The following is a 23,017-nucleotide window of genomic DNA, read 5'->3' on the forward strand; positions in this document are numbered from 1 at the left end:
TGTTACTTTTTAAACTTCGTACATTGTACATCCAATGTTAATTTTAAATAAAAAACACACTGCCATAGTGTCCAGGAGCAGCAGCATTTTGGCAGAAAAAAAATAAAACAATTGACGCTTGTAAGTGTGCATTAAAGGAGTTCTCTGACCTAAAACTTTTAACCCCCGCTGTGCCCGGGCTGTAAAAATATACAAAATAAACTGTCACTTACCTGCCTACGATCCCCCGTTGTTCCGATATCGCCGTCCCGTTCTCCGGTCCCGGGCCCCTTCCGCTTCCTGGGGGTCGGTGACTCATAGTGCGCTCAGCCTATCAGCGGCCGCAGCAATGTCCCGTCGCGGCCGCTGATAGGCTGAGCGCACTATGAGTCACCGACACACAGGAAGCGGAAGAGACCGGGACCGGAGAACGGGACGGCGATATCGGAACAACGGGGGATCGTAGGCAGGTAAGTGACAGTTTATTTTGTATATTTTTACAGCCTGGGCACAGCGGGGGTTAAAAGTTTTAGGTCAGAGAACTCCTTTAAGTCTAGGCATGTTTAGCATTAATTTCAATGGCCACAATAAATTATTATTCTGGCTAATGAAATTAATCAACTCCAAAGAGCATTACACGCGTTTACAAGGGGCAAGAGTTTTTTCTGCCAAAACACTGCTGCCAGGAGGAAAGGTGTCCAGTAGAGATGGCCAAATGTCTAGCGTGCATGAGACCCTAAGGCATTCCACGTCCTGTCAGGTCATTCTCTTGCATATGTACATAATATCCCTTTATGCTAGAGGCCTGCACCATGTATAAGACGGCATTTCTCTATACAGTAAAACCTTGGATTGCGAGCATAATTCGCTCTGTAAACATGCTTGTAATCCAAAGCACTCATATATCAAAGCAAATTTCTCCATAAGAAATAATGGAAACGCAGATGATTTGTTCCGCAACCATTTATTCATAGGCCCTTCAGTTTATAGTCCATATAAAAAGATTATAGCAATTGGTGTAACCATAAAATGTCCATCCACAAATGTGAAGCCTCCACAAGGGGATTAGAAGCAAAATCCAGCAGGAGCTACAGAGTATAAAAGAGAAGAGAGGCGCCTCTAAGTGTAGCCTTCAATAAATGTAACCATATTGCTAGACTTAGAGGCGCCTCTCTTCTCTTTTATACTCAGTTGTTACAAGACGCTACTCTTATATCAAGACATCGCTTGTATATCAAGGAAAAATTTATTTTAAAAATTTTGCTTGTCTTGCAAAACGCTCCCAAAGTTACTCTCAAACCAAGGTTCGCTTTGATATACAAGCGATTCTTCTTTTTTTTTACAATTCTTTATTTAAGGCTTATGAGACGTGTCCATCAATAATAATCAGATCAGTAGTGAAAAATACAGGTAAGGTAGACATAGGCCTATTCAAGCACACGCATACGGTAAGTATGAGTGTGCTTGAATAGGCCTATGTCTACCTTACCTGTATTTTTCACTACTGATCTGATTATTATTGATGGACACGTCTCATAAGCCTTAAATAAACAATTATAAAAAAAAAAAAAAAAAGAAGAATACCACCAAATGTGGTGCATTGGACGTGTCTGGCGTGTCTTTCAAAATGTTGCAGTAATGCATGCTAAAAATGTGTGCTTTACAGTGGGTTAATGCAACACCTAGGAGCTAAATTCCATGATATTTACTTATTCAATGACCCAACATCTCTGACTGGCATCTTCTGGGTACCGGACTGCAAACGTCATCCCAGCACACAGTTGCTGTCAGAATGTAAACTGAGCTATGTTTGCATAGCTCAGCGTACATTCCAAAGCAGGTAGCTAGCTTCTTTTTTTTTTTGCAGAACACTGCATGTTTCTTCTGCAGTAAAGAATGTGTCTGCTGACAGTATTTGAAAACTGAACTTTAGTACCGCTTTAAAGTATGGGGGGGGGGGGGCAAACAAACACATCCATACTTGCCTCAATGCTGAATCCTCCCCACATTGGTTCTAAGGCCACGAACAGAGCCATCACATGACTGCTGATCACCGCTGATCCAGAGTGGAGTGTGGTGACTCTCAGTCACTGCCCTCCGCTCTTCCCCTCCCATGCTCACTGGAGCGGTGGGCTGGGGAGTGGGCAGGAGGGGCTGGCTCTGTCTCCCAGTAGCTTGTTGAGAGGTGGAGCCAGCTGCTGGTCCAGGCATCTGGGTAGATCCTGACCATAAAGTCAGTGGGCTTAAAGGGGTTGTAAAGGGAAAAAATAAATAAAAAAATTCCCCTAAATAGCTTCCTTTACCTTAGTGCAGTCCTCCTTCACTTACCTCAATCTTCGATTTTGCTTTTAAATGTCCTTATTTCTTCTGAGAAATCCTCACTTCCTGTTCTTCTGTCTGTAACTCTACACAGTAATGCGAGGTTTTCGCCCTGGTGTGGAGAAAGCCTCTTGAGGGGGGGAGGGGGCAAGCAGCTCCTTTCTCTATCTGCAAAGTAGAGAGCGTCCTGACTCTCCTACTCGCCCCCTCAAGAGGCTTTCTCCACACCAGAGAGAAAGCCTCGCATTACGGTGTGTAGTTACAGACAGAAGAACAGGAAGTGAGGATTTCTCAGAAGAAATAAGGACATTTAAAAGCAAAATTGAAGGATGAGGTAAGTGAAGGAGGACTGCACTAAGGTAAAGGAAGCCATTTAGGGAATTTCTTTTTACCTTTACAACCCCTTTAAGCCTGCTGTCAACTGAAGAACTGCACTTTTGTGATCCATAGGAGAAGTATGGCCAAAACAGGTCGCAGAGAGCCATAGCTAGCTTGTCAATCAGGTATCTGGGTGGATCCTGAGAATATAGTTGGGTTCCTTCCTAGAGCAGCTCTGTGACGTCAGCTGAAAGCAAGCAACAGCCTGATATTAGTTACATTTGGGTCACAGGAAAGCACAAGTGTACTCCTGTGACCCACAAAAGAAGAAGTATGGACAAAGTGATTGTTAAAGTGTGTATATGTGTATATATATATATATATATATATATATATATACACACATATATCTATATATATATATATATATATATATACATACTTTATAATAATAATAATAATAATAATAATATACATACTTTCTCTATAATAATAATATACATACTTGCTCTATGGAGTAGTTTTGCACAGAGAAGCCCCGATCCTCCTATTCTGGGGTCCCCCGCCGATGCTCCGGGCTCCTCCTCTTCTGCAAGTGTGCACCATAGAAAGTCGTTCCATATGGGGTCACTCATGTAGGCTTGAACTCAATTACGAGTGAGTGGGGGATGGGGCCAAGTCGCACTGTGTGCATCTATAGATGTAACTTGGCACTGACCCCAATGCCCTCATCATAGGATTTATTTGACAAGAGCAGGAGCCAATGGCTCCCACTGCCATCAACCTGTCCTGTGAGGGGGGAAAGAGCAGATATCGCTGCTGCTCTCGTGCAGAGCACTGGATCAAGATCAGGCTCAGATAAGTAAAAGGATGGTGGGGCTGAGGGATCCTATATACAGAAAGTTTTTACCCCAATGCAGAGAATAAATTGGGGTAAAAAAAAAAAAAAAAAAAACCACCCAAGAGGGGAAGTTCTTCTTTAAAGCGGAGTTCCACCCAAAATTGAACTTCTGCTTTAAGTGAAGATGACCCCCTTACATGCCAAATTTGGCATGTCTTTTTTTGAGGGGGGGGGGGGGGGCAGATACTCTCTTTTTAGAGGCAGCCAGCTCCCACTTTCTTGCGGGGTTACGCGGCGCCAAAAGGAAGTTAACCACTCCCCCCTCCTTCCGTGCAATCTTCTGGGACACATCACAGGTCCCAGAAGATTGCCAGGGCCAATCACAGCGCATGCGCAGTGTGGGCCCAGCTGTGAAGCCACCACGCGCGCCTACATCACTGGACAGTGGGACAGGCGAGTGTCCGATTATTAAAAGTCACACTTTTTGTAGCTGCTGACTTTTATATGGGTGGAACTCCGCTTTAAGGCTGAGGAGTGTGGGGTTGGGTACACGATTTTTGACAGGCAGCTGCTCCCACTTTGCGCTCCGATCACCTAGGCGATCAGAAGTTCTCCCTGTAGGAGTCCCAGAAGACTGGGGCCATTGACAAGCTGCCACAAGCAGGTGCCCACAGTTAAGATGCTGGCACGGAAGACAAGATGATTGGTGAAAACGGCTGGGGTGAGCACATCCCTGGATTGTGGCTGTATAGTTATACACATTTTGTAGCTGCAGACGTTTTATTGTTACACAGGAGACTGGAGCTCCTAAAGTGAACCTGTCGTCTGTTCTGCATGGGCAAAGCATCTATTCACTAGTAAACCCACAACAATGCCAACCAATTCACAATGCTGTAAAGAAGCAGCCATGAAGAAATGGCATGCAGCATACAATGATTGGCTGCCAGGTAATGGAAGGACACCTCACAGGAGACCTGACCTCTCCCACATCCCCTTCCCCTCACTTGCCCGCCTGCTGCCGGCTATCGCCAGAAATGTCCGCCCCTTCACATCTCTACCTATTCCCAGTCTACACCACTGACCGTCACTCACCGGGGATAGAAAGGTTCGCGGACTCTGGTCAGTCAACGCGAATCCACCGATACAATGGAGTCTGGAACAGGAAGCGAAATGGCAGTGCGCATGCTCAGTGCACAACCCGGCCACCTCCCAAACCACACAAGACTGGAGCCCATGCGCGGCCCAATGACGTCACGTGTCATTGGTGTTAGTGTGTAGAAGTGGAGTCAGTGATGGAAGTGTTGTCATAAACCTGGCATATTAGTCACACCGTCATGGAAGGGAGGGGAACTATACACGTTATACGGTTCCCTCACAGCGCTCCTTGATTCCAGGCTCCTGACTTTATAAGAGCCGCCATTAGTTTATGTCAATTGAAACATTGCTGATTAGATGGCGGCCGCGCCCAGCCAGGTGTTATAAAACGAGCACAGACAGTGTGTGGTGAGGGCGGCTGCAGAGAAGCTTGTGTTCGGTAAGAGCGCAGAGGAGACCTAGTGGACACTGTTTGGATTGTTTAGCTTGTTTTATTATAAATCCTTAGAATATCGCTAAACCAACAAGAACACAAATGGTAGTCCTTGGGTGTTCGTGGCTCAAGTGATGTTAAAGTGGAACGAAAGGCAAAAAATCCCCGCCCTCTTTGGATTGTGTCTCCTTTTTGGAGATTTTCCTTCACTTCTGGTCTCCAAAACCAACCAGGAAGTGAGGAGATCCCTGCAAACTAACCACTTTGGCTCTGGAAGCTTTAGCTTAGCTTTTGTGATATGGCACTGCATTACTTTACCTGATATAAAATTGATATATATATATATATATATATATATTCTCCAAGATGGAACAATTTCTTTATACTCTAAAATATATCAAATTTAATTGATTTATGCAATATCCCAAAAAGCGTGTATGTATTGGTTTGCACAAAAGTGAGAACCCTTTCATGCTGCCAGTGCCTGAAAGATGCTGGTAAAGCGCTGCTAAACTAGCTGTGCTTTACTGGTGTTTTTCAGTTGCTAGAGGGGTGCTTTTAACTCCTGCTAGTGGCTGAATAAAGGGTTAAAAGTGCCCACAAATCACTGCTGCCAAGGCGCTTTGCAGTTTCCATTGATTTCAATGGGAAAGGGGTGCTTTAGGAGCGGTGTATTCACATGTCTGTCACCTGCAGATCCACAGGTGGGATTCCCTCTTTTTTATGGCTGGGTGGTTCCCTACAGGTCTGGGAGGGAGGTCCCAGGGCTTGGACTCCCTCACAGAAATGGGGTTGCCTGGCAGGTGGTAAATCCTACAGACCCATACTGTGCCTCACCAGTGGTGGTAGTAGGGTACTGTACCCTTTCCTGCTGGTCACCCCTTTTTATTTACATGCCAAAGGCACCAGAGCCTCCACCTGCCGAGTGGGTGAGTAATGCTGTCCCCCAGTACCTGGGGATAGCCAGGACTGCAGTACTGTTGGCCCCTTAAGCACGGGTTGCATAGTTGGCATGCTTTCCCTGCTGACAGCATGGCTAGTATGTGTAAGGGAAAGAGGAAGCTGCAGCGCATTAGGGGGCGTAGCTATTGCGCTCTATGCTAGCCCACTGGAACCATCCAGCAGGGTCACTTATGGGGCATGCTGGTTGCAGTATCCATATGGTGCAAACAGAAAGCATGGATGGTGGTTTAGAGGCTAAAGACAAAAACACAAGGGAAGACCTCCCTCCCAAAACAAGGGAGGGAGGTCACCGGGTCCATCAATCCTTTCTTGGTCCTGCTTGGGTGCTATGCTGCATGAAGTTGGATCACGCCGCTGATAGATGAAGCCGGCTGCGGTGAAGGAATACACTCTGTGCCCAGAACACAGCGCCCCAGCAGGGCCAAGAATGGATTGACGGACCTGATGATCTCCCTCCCTTGTTTTGGGAATTTCTATGCCTAATTTTTACCACGAAAATGTGAGTGGCCTATGTTTACTGCTTTTCTATTAAATTGTTTTAAAACTCCTACACCCAGAGGCGCCTCTCCCCTTGTGTTTTTCCTGTAGAACTGGAACATGGTTTCCTTTTCCCTCTGGTTACAGCCGAGAGTGTAGCCCTTACCCCTGCTACACCATCCTTTTCTCGCCCCTGGACTCCTTACATTATCAGTTTGGACTCTCACTGTTTTTTACTGTACATATAGTAATCTCAATACTGATTTGATACTTGTTGTTCTGGCTTCTTGCGCATTTTTACTTGTATACAGATGCTAAGGGCTCTGACTGGTTTGCTGGGGACCCAAGTTCAAATCCCAATGAGGGAAAGCCGTGCGTGTCCTAGGTATTACACAGTACATGCACCTCCTGGTGGAACAGAGCAGTGGGCAATGTTTCAGGGATGCTGGTGTTCAAAAGGCTGTGGACCATCAAAGGGGTGAAATGGACTCCTCTGACACCTGTGCAGGCAGCGGAAGCATGCCCCAGCACCTCACAGGCAAGCCTGAAGTGTTTGCTTCCATGCACATCCCTTTATTTTTAATTTTCCCCTTATAACCAGTAGGGACTAGGTGAAGGGGAAACCTTTTCCTCCCTCCTGCATGAGGTGTATGGCTGAAATTACACTGTGGTAAAACACGAGGCTGGCTGCCGAAAGGCAACAATGGTAAGGCAGTCATGGCTCACAACCCGTGCAGCCATAGGAGTCTTGCTGGGGAGGCATAGGTTCTTAACCTAATGTCGGCTCCTTCTGACCTTTTTGACAAGTCACTATGCAGTGGCTCAGCGGTTAACACTTCAGCTCTGCGGTGACCTGATTTGATGAGGCTGAGAGTCGGTTCTCTGAGTGGTCCCCTGGTGACTCTGGTGAGGCTATCCATGGGAGAAGGCCTGGGTGGCTGACACTTCTGCCTGGCAACATTGGTGTGGCTAGTCCAGATCTCCAACATTCTAGTGCATGCATCAAGTTGTGGGTTCTCCTGGTGTTTGCGTGAGGTATCTTGCATGCCCCAAATGCATGCTGGCATTTGATATACCTGGCACATTGGCTGGGTGGTGTGCACTCATGATCCAGGAGTGTTGAGGTCTTGAGATGCAATCTAAACCAAGCTAGCACCCTGCATGTTTCACTAGTTTTTGAAATTGCAGGGTTGCCGGCCAGATGATGCCTGAAGCCACATCACCTGTATGCACCCGATATAGGAAACTAAACAAGGGACCTCTGGTGAACAGGGTCCAATATAAGGGTATGGCATCAGAGGGTTAAAGGCCTTCAGGTGACCAGACCCTAGTAAGATGCACAGATTTCAAGTGGGAGAAGGCCTGGATGGGGAATCTAGTAAGCCTCCTTGTTACAAAATTTCTCAGTGGAGCCACCCTCTTGCAGTTGTGGGCTCTTCCATCTTGACTGTCTATAGGGTGGTTAACCCTGGGGTCTTGAGTTTCCTCCGGGAACTGTTTCCTCACAAACTTCCTCTTTATACCTGAACTGGTATAGGGTTGGCACTCCTGGGTAGATGTCGTCGCTGAGAGCTGGTGTTTCCCCAGGTGCTATGCCATCTCGCCCACCCGCAGTCTTTCCGGTGGGCAAAGAACACTACTGTCATTGTATCACACTGGCTTAAAGGACTAAATGTCTCTGTCCTGAGGGCTCTGGGCACCTGGTGGTCTGGCTACTAAGAGGGATCACTGAAGATATTTTATGCTTCACGTACCTGATATTTGAGGTGTTGCGGCAGCTGGACCAGTTTGAGGTCCAAAGTAGGACCAAACTTTACTTATTGCAAGCCCTTGTGGGACTTTCCTTCAAACTTTGTTTCATGTGTCGATAAGGGGATTCCTTCCTTGTTCTATTGCAGGGACAAAAGTAAGGGTTAAAATCTCTAGCAGTACCTGGACAAGATGGCATAAGCCAACAATCGGACAAGCCTATATGTAGGGAGATCTCTGAGGCTGATGCTACTCAGCGCCAGATCTGTGCAGCGGCAACGTGATTCTGCTCACCCACCTTTTACCTGACACTAGAGGCCGAGCTTGTCAGCAAAGGATCAGGCTCTTTGGACACAGTCCTGTAAGCTGTAGTCCCACTCTAATGCCGCGTACAGACGGTCGTTTTTTGTGATGAAATAAAACAAAACAACGTTTTAAATCATGAAATAAAACAACGTTTTTGAAACATCATTTTTAAAAACGATGTTGCCTACACACCATCGTTTTTTCACAATGCTCTAGCAAAGCGAGGTTACGTTTCACCACTTTTTTCCATTGAAGCTCACTTCATAACTAGCTTCTGGGCATGTGCAGGTTTTTAAACGTCGTTTTTTGCTACACACGGTCAATTTCTGTGAAACAAAAAACGACGTTTTGAAAAACGACACAAAAAATTCGAGCATGTTAGAATTTTTTTTTTTGGTCGTTTTTTTTGAAGACATAAAACGACATTTTGCCCACACACGGTCATTTTAAATGACGTTTTTTAAAACTTTGTTTTTTTTCATCACAAAAAACGACCGTCTGTACGCGGCATAAGGGTTAGTGCTTGCTTATCCTCTCATAGGTGGTTGTCCTGAAAGACGCTATGGGAAAATGTGTTGCTTACTGGTAATAGATTTTTAAAGGAGTTTTTCAGGAAAGCCCCATGTACCCACCCTGACTTGGGAACCATAAACGTATTTTATGGTGTATGATGTGTTCTTGTGTCTCCCCAGCTGGCCGGAGTTGCTCTTTAAGAACTGAGGAGCTGGCAGGCCTTTTTAAATCTAGTCTGGGCAGTGTTTCCTTAGAAGAAAGGATCCTTGGTAGCTGTCCTGAGACTCCGGGTAAAAGATGTTGCCAGTAAGGTAATGCATATTGGCACATTATGTTAAACTTGCCTAAAAAAAACCTTGCTTTCCAGTGCCGAGCTGTCAGCATTGCAGGCACTTCCATCTTCATCTGGTCCACGGACTTTGGCACTGTGACTGGCAGGAGCCGCAATGAGGTCACTGTTTACGGCATAGTACTCTGAAGGAACGACCCAGGTGGGCGTTGCTTCAGAGTGCATGCACCAGTGATGTCAACAGCTACATGTACAGTAAAGATCTAAATGTGCACGTTTAGCAGATATTTACAGTACCTATAGGTCGGAGATGGAAGTTTTCTCCTACTTTACCATAATCATTGAAAGTGAAATTAAACAAGACAATAAAAAATAGGAACAGACGGCAAGCAAAACTAACAGGTTTTAATTTCTCTCCGCTCTATCCAAAACTAAAAGGTGTTATACTTTTTAAACTCAAACAAAATGTAAAAACTCAAATGTATTGTATTGCAGTTTACCAACACTTGGGTGTGACTGCATTATTTTTATTTATTTTTTTTCTTCCCTTTTGTTTCACCTGCTGACCTCGCTTGTAACACCACCTATATTGCAGTGCCTACACTCTAGATGAAGGAGCACAGGGACACATTTGGACAGCAGCATAGTCAGTCTGGGGGGAGGGGAGCGTTGGCTGTACTAACGCGATTGAAGCCAAACCTTGGCTTGCGCTTGCTGTGCCTTGAAAAAGTATTCATACTTATTCACATTGTCATTGTACAACCAAAAACGTAAATGTACTTTATTGGGATTTTATGTGATGGACCGACACAGTGGCACATAATTGTGAAGTGGAAATGGGTTTTCAAATTTTTTTCTGAAAAGTGTGGCTTGTATTTGCTCCCCTCCCCCTTTACTCTTATACCGCCAACTAAAATCTAGTGGAACCTATTGCCTTCAGAAGTCACCTAATTGGTGAATAGTCCATCTGTGTAACTTTATCTCAGTATAAATACAGCTGTTCTGTGAAGCCCTCATAGGTTTGTTAAAGAACCTTAGTGGGCAAACTGCATCATGAAGGCAAAGGAAAAAGCTTTGAACATCTCACAGAGCTCTGTTCAATCTATCATCCAAAAATGGAAAGACTGTGGCACAACTCCAAACCTGCCAAGACATGGCCCTCCACCTAAACTGACAGGCCAGGGCAAGAAGGGCATTAATCGGAAGCAGCCAAGAGGCCCATGGCAACTCTGGAGGAGCTGCATAGATCCACAGCTCCGGTGGCAGAATCTGTCCACAGGACACCTATTAGTCATGGACTCCACAAAGTGTTAATTTTGACAATGTTTTAGTCTTTTTTGACTAAGGCCCCTTTCACACGGGGCGGATCTGTTGAATTGCAGTCTGCCAACTCAGCGGGGGAGCTCTCCTCTGATCCGGTGGATGACAGGTCCTTCTCTCCTCACTGAGCAGGGAGGGGCATGTCGAGCACTGCCGAATCGTCTGATCTCTCCATAGGAAAACGGATAGCATGTCCGTTATCAGATCTCACCCGATCCGCCAGGACAGATGGCAAATGTATCGCTATACGTCTGATTTTTAGCCAATATCAGACGTCAGCGGGCATGGTCACCACTGACATCGTCCAGGGCCGTCTTTAATATGGTTTGGGCCCTGGGCAAACATTTTTCTTTATTTGGGCCCCCCCTCCAGCTTATTTTGGGCCTGGCTGGTTACATGTATGTTTTGGCGGTCCTCATTTGTGCAGGTACAGCAGCCCATTGATTTGAATGGGCTGTCATGCCTTTGTTTCCTGCAGAAAAAAGGTGCATTCAGCATTTTAAAAATACAGTTGCCTTGAAATCCATTCTGCTTTTGCACCATGCTACTTACCTGCAGTTCTTGCACACACAAACGCACTGTTTTTAAAAGCGTGACCTAAACGTCTAAAAATGCAGCAAGTATGACGGTGCGGGAACTGCAGATAAGTCACAGCAGACAGCAGAATGGACACAGTGCTGTATTTCAGTGCTTGATGGGCATAGGTGTGCCGTGTGCGCAGCCTATTGCATGAGGCATGTGCTTTTCTTTGCAGGAAACGCAGGCATGGCGGCCCATTCAAATGAATGGGCTGCTGTGCCTGCGCAAATGTGGGCTGCCAAAACACATACATGTGAACCAGCCAGGCCAAAAATAAGCCCATCAAGCAGTTAAATACAGACAGTAATGCCATGTGCTCTGAGGCCTTACTCGGCCTGGACCAGTGTTTCTCAACTCCAGTCCTCAACAGGTCATGTTTTCAGGATTTCCCTCAGATGAAACTGCTGTGGTAATTACTAAGGCAGTGAAACTGATAAAATCACCTGTGCAAAATAATGAAAAGCCTGAAAACATGACCTGTTGGTGCGCCTTGAGGACTGGAGTTGAGAAACACTGGCCTGGACTGCAGGTCTGGTCTGTGATTTAAAGAGTTCCTCTATTTTACACATGGCGTTCCATGGTGGTAAAGCAGAATGGACAGATGGTGCTGTGACCCCATGCCATGTGTAAAATAGAGGAACTTTTTAAAACACTGACCAGGCCTGCAGTGAATCATGAAATATTATAAAGACTTTGGGCACATTCTACAGAAAACTTCTATTTACAATATAGATTAGCAAACAGTGACATACCTTGAGGAGCAGAACATGAAGATGTTATAAAATCACATTCTAGTTCACTTTTATATACAAGCAGCACCCAGTGGCAGGAAGGGAGAAGTGCACGTCTAAAGGGAAGCCAGGGGTGCTGTACATTTTAAAACACTGGGAAGGGAAGCAGTACTGTCACTGGCTGCTTGCCGCTGATGATTTTCAGCCTGATTTGTGGGCAGCACAGGGGCTTAACGGGTGGCAGGGCCACCATCAAGAATTATGGGGCCACTTACACAGCTTCAGGCATGGGCCCCCTGGAGCAGAGAACCAAGATGGGGGGGGGGGGGGGGGATGGTTGCTGCTGCCTGAAATTGAGAAGCGGGGGGGGGGGCTGCCGCCGCAAATTTAGAAGCGGGGGGTCTTTTACAAAAAAGAAATAAAGAAAAATATATATTAAAAAAAGGGGTGTAGCCATCCGGGGCCCTGGGGACCTCTGGGCCCTTTAATAAAAAGAAAAAGGTCCTTTAATTATATATATATATATATATATATATATATATATAATTATACTGTGCGTTAAACGCGATATTAACGGCGTTAACGCCGTCAATATTTTTATCGCGCGATTAACGCGGGAGCGCTCGGGGTGGACGTGCAGAGTGTGCAGCGGCGCGGCTTACCTTCTCGCTGGATTCACAGGCAAGTTACTGGTCCCTGGATCCAGCGATGCCACCCCGCTGTGTGATCGAGCGGGTCCTCCTCACTCGGCGGGTCCTCCTAGCGCGATTCAGTGTCTGTGTGCCGCCGATCTCCGTTCCCTGCGACGTTACGACGCACGGGAGCGGAGAACGGCGCCAAATTCAAAAAAGTAAACAAACACAATACACACAGTATACTGTAATCTTATAGATTACAGTACTGTATGTAAAAAATACACCCCCCCCTTGTCCCTAGTGGTCTGCCCAGTGTCCTACATGTACTTTTATAAAATAAAAACTATTCTTTCTGCCTGAAAACTGTAGATTGTCCAAAAGTGTCCCTTTATGTCAAAAATGGTTTTAGATCAGCTAGAAAACAGCGATCATAAATTTTAATCACTTTCAGAATTGTGCGATATTTGTGGGGAAATTCGTCATAAATTAGATAGATTAATCGTGAGTTAACTATGACATTAATGCGATTAATCGCGATTAAAATTTTTAATCGTTTGACAGTGTATATGTATATATATATATATATATATATATATATATATATATATATATATATATATATATATATATATATATATATATATATATATATATATATATATATATATATATATATATATTAATAAATAATTTTTATAAAAAAAGGGGGGTTGTCATTCGGGTAAAACATAAATTAAAACTATTGGAAAAAATATATATAAAAAAATTCTGGACCACCAGGAGTTTAGAAAACTTTGGAATAAATTGTCCTGGTTACCTTTTTCCTGCTTGATAAAAGGGGTATTGAAAAGCTTTTGTAACAGACCTCTTCGTCTTAGTAGGTCCTCAAGAGAAAACAGACCGCCAGGTCGAGATATGCTGGGTTGAGATGAATGACGGACCCTTGACACCAAGTCCGTCCCGATTGTTAAAGCGGGGGTTCACCCTTAGAGGGCACTTTTCCCCCTTAGATTCCTGCTCGTTTTTACTAGGGGAATCGGCTATTTATTTTAAAATATGTGCAGTACTTACCCGTTTACGAGATGCATCCTCTCCGTCGCTTCCGGGTATGGGCTTCGGGAATGGGCGTTCCTTCTTGATTGACAGTCTTCCGAGAGGCTTCCGACGGTCGCATCAATCGCGTCACGATTTTCCGAAAGAAGCCGAACGTCGGTGCGCAGGCGCAGTATAGAGCCGCACCGACGTTCGGCTTCTTTCAGCTACGAGTGACGCGATGGATGCGACCGTCGGAAGCCTCTCGGAAGGCTGTCAATCAAGAAGGAACGCCCGCTCCCGAAGACCCATACCCGGAAGCGACGGAAGAAGATGCAGCTCGAAAACGGGTAAGTACTGCTCATATTTTAATACAAATAGCCGATTCCCCTAGACCGAACGAGCAGGAAGCTAAGGGGAGAATTTTTTTTTTTTTATAAATGGGTGAACTCCCGCTTTAATCTTAAAAAAAATAGATCTGTGGATTCAACTATGAACTGTGCTAGCATCTGCAGGATCAGTTATACAGGGGGGGGGGGAGACACGGGTAAGACAGGGGGGGAAATGGAGTCCTATTTGTGAGCCAAAGAGGAAAAATTAAATATTTTGCCCAGGATAGGATCCGATGTGCCAGGTCCATCAGTCGCCTTTCTCAGTTGTGTCAGATATAAAATCTGACATGTCAGCACGCTCCAGATGACGTCAGTGACAAAACGAGTAGGGAGGAGTTTCACGTCTTCGCATCACTTCAGGTCAGGGCTGCAGATAGGATTTTTCAGTGCCTGCATTACACGTCTTACATCGTTTTGTAATGTGAGTATATTTCCAATTTTTATTGGGATAAAATATTTTTAAACAGTATCACATCAGGCATTCTTCTCGATACAATTAACTTGGAGAAAAGCCAACACCACGGATTGACCACCCTCCAGAGTGCTACACAGTGGCAAATACTGTGGCCATGCAACACCCCAGGTAGGGGGTAAGAAATCTCTGGTGAGTGCATTTACAATAAGACCACGGATCAGTCACTTGCTCTGTTATCACTCGATTGAGAATAAAAAGGACAAGCAATCTTTACAAGCACAAGTCACTGTTTGTATTGTTTATTATACCATTTAAAGTGGAAAAGGACTTCACATATGAATTTTTATTCAAAAATTCTTACCTAAAATTTTCTGGTTTGCATTTTATTCTCACAGATAAATTAATCGCATAGTATTAAGCAATTTGTTTTGCACATTAGATAGCAACACTAAACGCATGTGAATGTTAAACACACACACACACACACACACACACACCATATGTTTTACCATACACACAGAAGATACTCTGAGGGTGCAACACAGTAAATTTATCCCAATAAACACTTCTATGCACAGTCATTAACCAACATACTTGGCACTAGTCACTTTATACATCTTTTTAAAGCACCTTTGTTCTTTAATAGAACAGCACCATACCTGCACTCTTACAATTCATTCATGTTGTCAGACATAACATGAACATGATGATTTTCTAAGGACCGCCGGAAGAACAAAATACTTAGTTGAACCCCTCTTCGATCTCTACCGTTAAAGGATCTTCCTTTTAAAGTTTAGGGAAGTTCCTGAGTCAAGAGTTATGATTAACAGAACTTCTTTAGATGAAATGGCATGTTTGGGCTGCAAACCCCAGTGCCTATATTCCCACCCTATGGATGAGACGAACACCCCCCCCCCCCCCGTTCAGATCGCACCAGAACCTTAGAATGGACCGAACGTTCGTGCAAACTTTAGAACCCCATTGAAGTCTATGGGACTCAACCGTTCGCAATCAAGTGCTAATTTTAAAGGCTAATATGCAAGTTGTTGTCCTAAAACGGGTTTGGGGACCCGGGTCTTGCCCCAGGGAACAGGAATCAATGCAAAAAAAACGTTTTACAAACTCACGTTTTTTCGGGAGCAGTGATTTTAATGATGCTTAAAGTGAAAATGTTTTTTTTTTTTTTTTTTTGAAAAATTCCTTTTAATATTGTACCTGCTGGGTGTCCTATAGTATGCCTGTGAAGTGGCACGTGTTTCCTGTGTTTAGAACTGTCCCTGCACAAAATGACATTACTAGAAGGGGGAAAAAAGTAATTTAAAACTGCGGCTTTAATGTAATGTCTGGTCCCTGCAATATGGATGAAAATCATTGAGAAACATGGCATGGGTCCCCCCTTTCCCCCCCCCAGGTCATTACCAGCCCCTTTGGCCCTATACTTTTGAACAGCATTATACAGGCGGTGCAAACAAGACAGGGAATGTAGGTTTGTTAAGTAGAATCTGTTTGTTTGTAATTTTGAACTGGTACTTTAAAGTTTTTTTTCGGAAAACTGAGGGAAGGGTTGGGTTATCACCCCTGTAACATTTGTTTTGCTGTCTGTGCACATCTGTTCAGAAGATTGCACCTCACTTTCTGTCCCAATGACAAATGTATTTTTCTCGCCTCGTCTTTCAGGACAGCACTTGGAGAGAGCGCAGCTCCACCCACTTCCCAGGAAACACTGCAGCTATAGCTTTAAATTCCGCCCACTTCCACCATGACCTCAGTTGTTGTGTTTCCTCCGGCCATGGTGGAAGCGCTGCAGGGAACCAGGGGTGTGCTGTACTCTCTCCATGTGGAGATGGCAAAAAGCATACCTGCGGTCGGTTTTGTTCAATTTTAGGCGGACCCAGCATCCCCTCTGACGGGTGGGGGATGCTCCGGTACTCTCCCCTTTCTCGAGCCCAGTGAGGGCGAAGGCTGCTGGAGGTGTCTGCCCCCATAGGCGGCTAGCGTGGGCTAAAGGAACAGGTCAGGTGCCTGTTCCGGGTTCACGTGGAGCCGTTCCGGATGGTGGGCGACGTCATTTCCGCGGGGGCGGAACTTCCGGAGGTGCGCGGCAGCTTCCGGTTCCAGCTGCTGGAGCGCAGAAGGGGAGGCGGCCTTGGCGGTGCACTTCTGGTCCTCGTGGCGTGGAAGAACCGGATGGCTGCTATACGCTGGGAGACATGGAGCCAGCTGAAGCAGCGGAGGTGGCGGGAGCGGTAGCCACAAGCACCAGCCTGGCCCAGGTAGGAACAGCGGTTTCCACTCTCCTGGGTTCTGTGTCCCTCCTGTTGCCCCTTAAGGGGGAGGGGAGCCTGCAGCACTATCCCTGGTAAATGTCTTTGGGAGAAATGCTTGTTTGTGTTTGCACAGCGGTGATGGGGAATGGGTGTTTTGTTCACTGCTGTGGGTGGCATATTTATTTGCTAATGGTCTGATACAAAAAGTAAGCATAGTGTTGTTGTCTTTTAATGTTTTTCAGAAATGTAAAGAAAAGCTTAAGCATGCATTGCCACCACCTAAAAGAGTGTGCCGTTTGCAAAGATTCCCTTAAGGGCTCATGGCATAAGCCATTATGCAAAACCTGCATTGTGGATTTGGTTAGAGAGGAAGCCTCCGCCAGTGCACCCTCTGAACAACCAAAGGAGATGCTTTCCTCCTTTAGGAAGGAATTGGAACAGACTTTTTCATCGTTCCGTTCCTTCCTAGAAAAACGTCCGGTTTCACATTCAACCCCTAGGGCTTCCACTAGTTCCCAGGGGGGGGGGGGCAGCTAGTGAGTCTGAGGATGAGGAACCTAAGAGTGTGGTTTCAGGATCTGATGCAGAGGAGGACGATGATGGAGATAAATCCTCTTCTCATTACAAATTGTCATTGGAGGAGGTAGAAGATCTCCTAAAAACAATTCATGCTACCCTTAATATTAAGAAAGACAAGGCCCAGTTGTCACACGACAAAATGTACCAGGGGTTAGATGAGGTTAAACACAAGACCTTTCCAGTACACAAAGTTTTATCGGATGCTGTCAGAAGAGAATGGAAGGATCCAGAGAGGGCCCCCTTCTCTAAATCTTTGAAAAGAAGGTTCCCGTTTGAAGACGAAGCGCAGGTCTGGAATAAGAAACCCAAACTTGACGCAGCTTTTTCAAAAGTGTCACGTAACAGATTTAGCTTTTGAGGACATGGGTGCCTTAAAGGATAACATGGACAAGAGAGCTGATGCTCTTCTTAAAAAGGCGTGGGATTCCACACTAGCCAACCTCAAGCCTGCTATGGCGTCTACAGTAGTAGCCAGGAACCTGGAACATTGGCTGGATAAATTAAAAAGCCATATTTGAGGCAGGTACCCCTCGCAGAGAACTTCTAGAGTCCCTACCAGTATTGGTCAATGCTGTAGGGTACATGGCGGATGCCTCAGCTGAGTCAATAAGGATGTCGGCTAGGTCCTCGGCCTTAATTAACTCGGCTAGGAGAGCCTTGTGGGTTAAGACTTGGTCAGGGGACGCAGCTTCAAAGGTGAAGCTATGTGGTCTGCCTTTTGAGGGGGACTTAGTGTTTGGTTCTGGTCTAGAGGCAGTCCTAGACAGAACAGCAGATAGGAAGAAAGCTTTCCCTTTAAAGAAAGTAGTGCCACAAACCAAGAAGAATTTTCGTTCTTTTCTCCAGTCCCAAAATTCAAAGGAGGCACAGAGAGGTGGTAAGTCCTGGCGGCCCCCGAGGGGCCGAGGCAAGCCGGGGGTGTTGTTTCATTCCCCCAGTCAGCCCTCAAAACCCCAATGACGGTCTTCCGGCTGTGGGAGGGCGTCTTCAGTCCTTTCTCCCACAGTGGGAAGTAGCGACTTCCAGTGCGTTCATCCTCAAGGTGATCGCAGAGGGCTACGCACTGGAATTTTCGGAGAATCCACCGTCCCGGTTTTATGTGACTCAGTTGCCAAATGATCAGGAGAAATCTCAGGCAATGATGACACTAATAGAAGAATTTCTTCAGCAAAGGGTTATCACTCCTGTACCCCAGCACGAGGAGGGGTTGGGGTGTTACTCCCACGTGTTCTTAGTGAGGAAGCCATCAGGAAATTTCAGATTGATTCTGAATTTAAAAATCCTGAACAAGTCAATCCGTTACAAAAAAATCAGGATGGACTCCATCTATTCAGTAAGGAAGCTTCTCCCTTCAGGATGCTTTCTTGCTTCAATAGATCTGATGGATGCATACCTGCATGTCCCAATAAGAGCCTCATTGCAACGCTTCCTTCGCTTGGCGATCAGGACGGGGAAGGAGGTGAAACATTTTCAGTTCAGAGCCCTCCCCTTCGGGCTCTCCTCCTCCCCCAGAGTATTCACGAAGGTAGTGGCAGAAGCACTAGCACCACTCAGGATGGAGGGAGTATCTGTGATCCCATACCTGGACGACCTCCTGCTGTTTGCCAAATCAGAGGATCGTTTTCACAGGGACCTGAGGAGGACTCAGGCCCATCTGGAGGAATTAGGTTGGATTTTAAACAGAGAAAAATCGAACTTGATTCCTTCTCAGGTGATAGTCTTTCTGGGGTATTCCATAGACTCGGTTCAGGAAAAGATCTTCCTTCCGGAAGAAAAGATTGTCAAAGTACAGGCAGCAGTAAAGGCAGTACAGACAAACCTCCCGGTGACTGTCCGGACAGCTATGTCCACTCTGGGTCTCCTCACAGCCTCTATCCCGGCAGTTCAGTGGGCCCGTCTCCATGCAAGAGATCTCCAGCGGGCGATACTCCAAAACTGGTCGTTCGGGGAATCCCTGGAAAGTTTTTGATCCCACCTCAGGTAAAAAGAAATCTTTGATGGTGGAGGACTCGGGCAAATCTGAGTTTGGGTCTATTATGGACCTTCCCCACGACAAAGATCCTAACCACGGATGCAAGTTCCTGGGGGTGGGGCGCCCATCTCGAGGGCCAGATGGCCCACGGATCCTGGTCAAGGGAGGATTCCAGGAGATCCTCCAATTGGAGGGAGTTGAGAGCCATTTTCATGGGACTAGGGGCCTTCAGTCAAGTTCTCCAGAGTCAACATGTCCAAGTCCTGTCGGACAATGCCACGGCAGTGGCATACATCTCAAGGCAGGGGGGCACGAGAAGCAGGTGCCTACTGAATCTGGCCTGGCAAATTATGTATTGGGCAGAAGTAAATGTGGCATCCTTGTCTGCGGTACACCTGAAGGGCGACCTGAACCATCTGGCGGATTTTTTGAGCAGGCAGAGGGTTCTGGAATCCGAATGGAGCCTAAACCAAGAGGTGTTTCAGGAAATAGTGGACAGGTGGGGAACTCCCCCCAAATAGACCTGTTCGCATCTCAAGCCAACACAAAGGTCCCACGTTTTTTTTCTCCCTCAACAGGCGGGACCAAGCAGAGGGACTGGATGCGTTAGCCCAACGTTGGTCCTTCCACTTGTGCTACGCTTTTCCCCCGGTTCAATTGATACCGCTAGTTCTCAGAAAATTGCAGGAGGAGAAGACGACTCTAATTTTAGTAGCCCCTTATTGGCCCAAGAGGCCCTGGTTTTCAGCCCTTTTGGACCTAGCAATAGAGGCTCATTGGCTGCTTCCAGTCAGGTAGGACTTGCTGTTCCAGGGTCCCCTTCTACATCCAGGCGCAAGTTATTTAAAGCTTGCGGTTTGGCTACTGAGGAACAAATCCTAGAGAGTAAGGGTTTGTCCAAACGTTTAGTTAGTACCTTGCTTAGTAGCAGGAAAGAAGTTACCAGGGCTATTTATTTTAAAACCTGGAAAATTTAAAATTTTTGGTGTAAATCCAAGGATTGTCCTCTAAGTATTTTGTCGGCCCTGGAGTTTTTACAGGACGGGATGGACAAGGGTCTGGCAGCCAGCACCCTAAAATCTCAGGTTGCTGCACTTTCGGTTTTTCTAGAGAGAAGGTTATCTCTGGATCCCTATATTATCAGATTTTTTTAAGGCCCTAGCCAGGGCTAGGCCTGTACCATTAAAATTTTTGCCCAAATGGGATTTATCAGTTGTTCTAAGAGGTCTGACTAAAAGACCCTTTGAACCACCTGTAGAGACTTCACTCAAGTTTTGGACATTGAAGTTGGTTTTGCTAGTAGCAGTCACTTCAGCTAGGCGAGTCAGTGAACTTCAAGCCTTGTCAATTATTGAACCCTTTTTGACTATCTTCCAGGATAGGGTTGTGTTAAGGACAGATCCGGGTTTCCTACCTAAGGTAGCATCAGCATTTCATAGAACACAAATAGTTCTTCCTACATTCTGTCCAAATCCATCTGGTCCAAAAAAGAGACTTTCATACTTTAGATGTAAGAAGGTGTTTAGTACACTATCTAGAGATCACTAGTGAATTTAGGAAAGCAAATTCTCTTTGTGGTGTTCTCGGGAGCTCGGAAAGGCTATGGAGCTTCCAAAAACACTTTAGCTAGGTGGCTTCGTATGGCTATCCCATGAGGCTTACAAAGCCATGGATATAGAACTTCCCACGGGAGTGGTGGCTCATTCTACAAGGGCAATGGCAACATCCTGGGCGGAAAGAGCCGGAGCTTCACCAGAAAATATCTGTAAAGTGGCCACGTGGACGAGTTTCTCTACATTCACTCGCCATTACAGAATGGATTTGCTCGCAGCAGCGGAGCAATCTTTTGGCAGGAAAGTCCTGCAAGCGGTGGTCCCACCCTAGAGTAAGTACTCAGTTATCATCTCAAAGTGCTGTCCTGAAAGACGAGGCGAGAAAACCTTAGTTAGACTTACCGGTAACGGTATTTCTACAAGTCTTTCAGGACAGCACCGATAACCCTCCCTTGGTATTATAAAGGTGAATGTATAAATGCTAACATGTATTGTTGCTATGTTCTGCTTATCTAATTTCAGCATGGCCGGAGGTACTCGTTAACAACTGAGGTCATGGTGGAAGTGGGCGGAATTTAAAGCTATAGCTGCAGTGTTTCCTGGGAAGTGGGTGGAGCTGCGCTCTCTCCAAGTGCTGTCCTGAAAGACTCGTAGAAATACCGTTACGTCTAACTAAGGTTTTTTTTTTTTAGTTTTTTTTTTAGTGAAACAAGGATTGGTGATAAAGCAGGAGTCGTTTGTAAGTTGAAAGTAGGGACCTGCCGTATATACTCCTGCAGAAATTTGGGCCCTAGGTGTTGGTATTGCCACAACACTGTAAGCCCTCAGTTAGTCTTGGTGGGCGCTGGAACGCCCTGCTGTGAACTATTATATCAAGAATTGTAATTGCATGCCATTGTTGGGCAGAAACATTTAAGCATGTGGTGGTGCTGATGCCACAACACTGTAAGCCCTCAGTTACTTGGTGGGCGCAGGAATGGGCCTTGCTGTGAAATTAGATAAAGAATTGTAATTTCACGCCCCTGTTAAACAGGGGCAGAAAAATTGGGCCTTAGCCACTGGTGGTGGCGGTTCCCAGAACCAAAAATGTTCTTGCAAGCTATCAGCATGATCATTGAGAAGGAAAAGGATAGTAACTCGGTATCAGCAGTCTTGAAGGGATCTGACATTTAAAAAAATCTTTTGGTAGCTGGTGGTGATCCAAGCCTGATTCATTTTTATGAAGGTCAGCTGATCGACCGAGTAGGTGGAGAGGCGTACCCTGTGATTGGTTACAAAGCCTCCAGCATCACTGAATGTGCATTCCGAAAGGATGCAGGACAGGCCAGTAGCTCAACTGCATACTGTGCAAGCTCTGGCCAGTGATCCATCAAGACCCAGTAACCCAGAGGATTTTTGATGGGAAAGGTTATTTTAAATACCTACACATATTAATATTACAACAAAGGTGTCCAAGTCTGATCTTGCCCCTAGGTATTCCTGCACCATGTAAAACAGACTCTGGCAATGGCTGCTGGAACCGGTCATACCTTGGGGCTGTGGACTAAAATTGTCTGAACGCATCGAAGCCTCCAGGATTTTGTAACCTCCCAGTCTCTGGGAAAGCGTTGCAAAGACCTTTCTGCAAGGCCTCTCGAAGATGTTTCATCTTCTGCTCCCTCTGTGCCGGCAAGATAAGGTTCGCAACCTTACCCTTGTAACGTGGATCAAGGAGGGTTGCCAGTAATGATCCCTCTCCTTGATAGCACGAATACAAGGATCTTTCCGCAGGCTTTGCAGGATCAGGGAGGCCATACAGCGTAGGTTTGCTGAGGCATTTGGTGCAGAGTCCTTTGGGTCACTGAGGAGGACAGGATCCGAAACCACCTTGTCCCAGCCACGTACAAGTCCATGGGTTTCTTGGCACTGTAATTGATCCCTTGAAGACCTGATGCTGAGTGCTAGGCTCAACCTCCATGCTGACACAATCCTCCTCCAGGAACACTGTCTGGATAAAGGGGGGGCCTTGAGAGGTAAGGAAGTCCTCTTCCTTCCTCTGTTCTGCTTCAAGGGCCCTGTCCATTATTCCACACAGCGTGTGCTCCAACAGGTGGATAAGAGGGACAGTGTCACTGATGCATGCTATGTCACTGCTCGCCATCCTCACGGCCTCCTCAAATGGTGACAGGACAGTGCATGCATCCCTGATCATGGCCCACTGGCGTGGGGGGAAACTCAAGCTACCCTGTCCTGGTGCCATATTGGCACAGATGCTCATTGA

General features: G+C 46.0%; 2 protein-coding genes across 4 annotated transcripts in view; one reads left to right on the forward strand and one right to left on the reverse strand.

The window, feature by feature from the left end:
- Window positions 1-4,659, reverse strand: part of ARPC1A (actin related protein 2/3 complex subunit 1A) — a 57,520-nt gene extending 52,861 nt beyond the window's left edge. Inside the window, exon 1 of one of the 2 annotated variants that reach the window (XM_040357059.1) lies at window positions 4,550-4,659. The gene's annotated coding sequence lies outside the window, so the exon portion shown is untranslated. The remainder of the gene's footprint in view (window positions 1-4,549) is intronic. The other variant, XM_040357060.1, reaches the window with a different exon arrangement.
- A 244-nt stretch (window positions 4,660-4,903) lies between these two features.
- The window catches only part of KPNA7 (karyopherin subunit alpha 7), a 90,415-nt gene continuing 72,301 nt past the window's right edge, over window positions 4,904-23,017 (forward strand). Inside the window, exon 1 of one of the 2 annotated variants that reach the window (XM_040357058.1) lies at window positions 4,904-4,991. The gene's annotated coding sequence lies outside the window, so the exon portion shown is untranslated. The remainder of the gene's footprint in view (window positions 4,992-23,017) is intronic. The other variant, XM_040357057.1, reaches the window with a different exon arrangement.

This window comes from Rana temporaria, chromosome 6, assembly GCF_905171775.1.
Source record: "Rana temporaria chromosome 6, aRanTem1.1, whole genome shotgun sequence".
NCBI classification, from domain to species: Eukaryota; Metazoa; Chordata; class Amphibia; order Anura; family Ranidae; genus Rana; species Rana temporaria.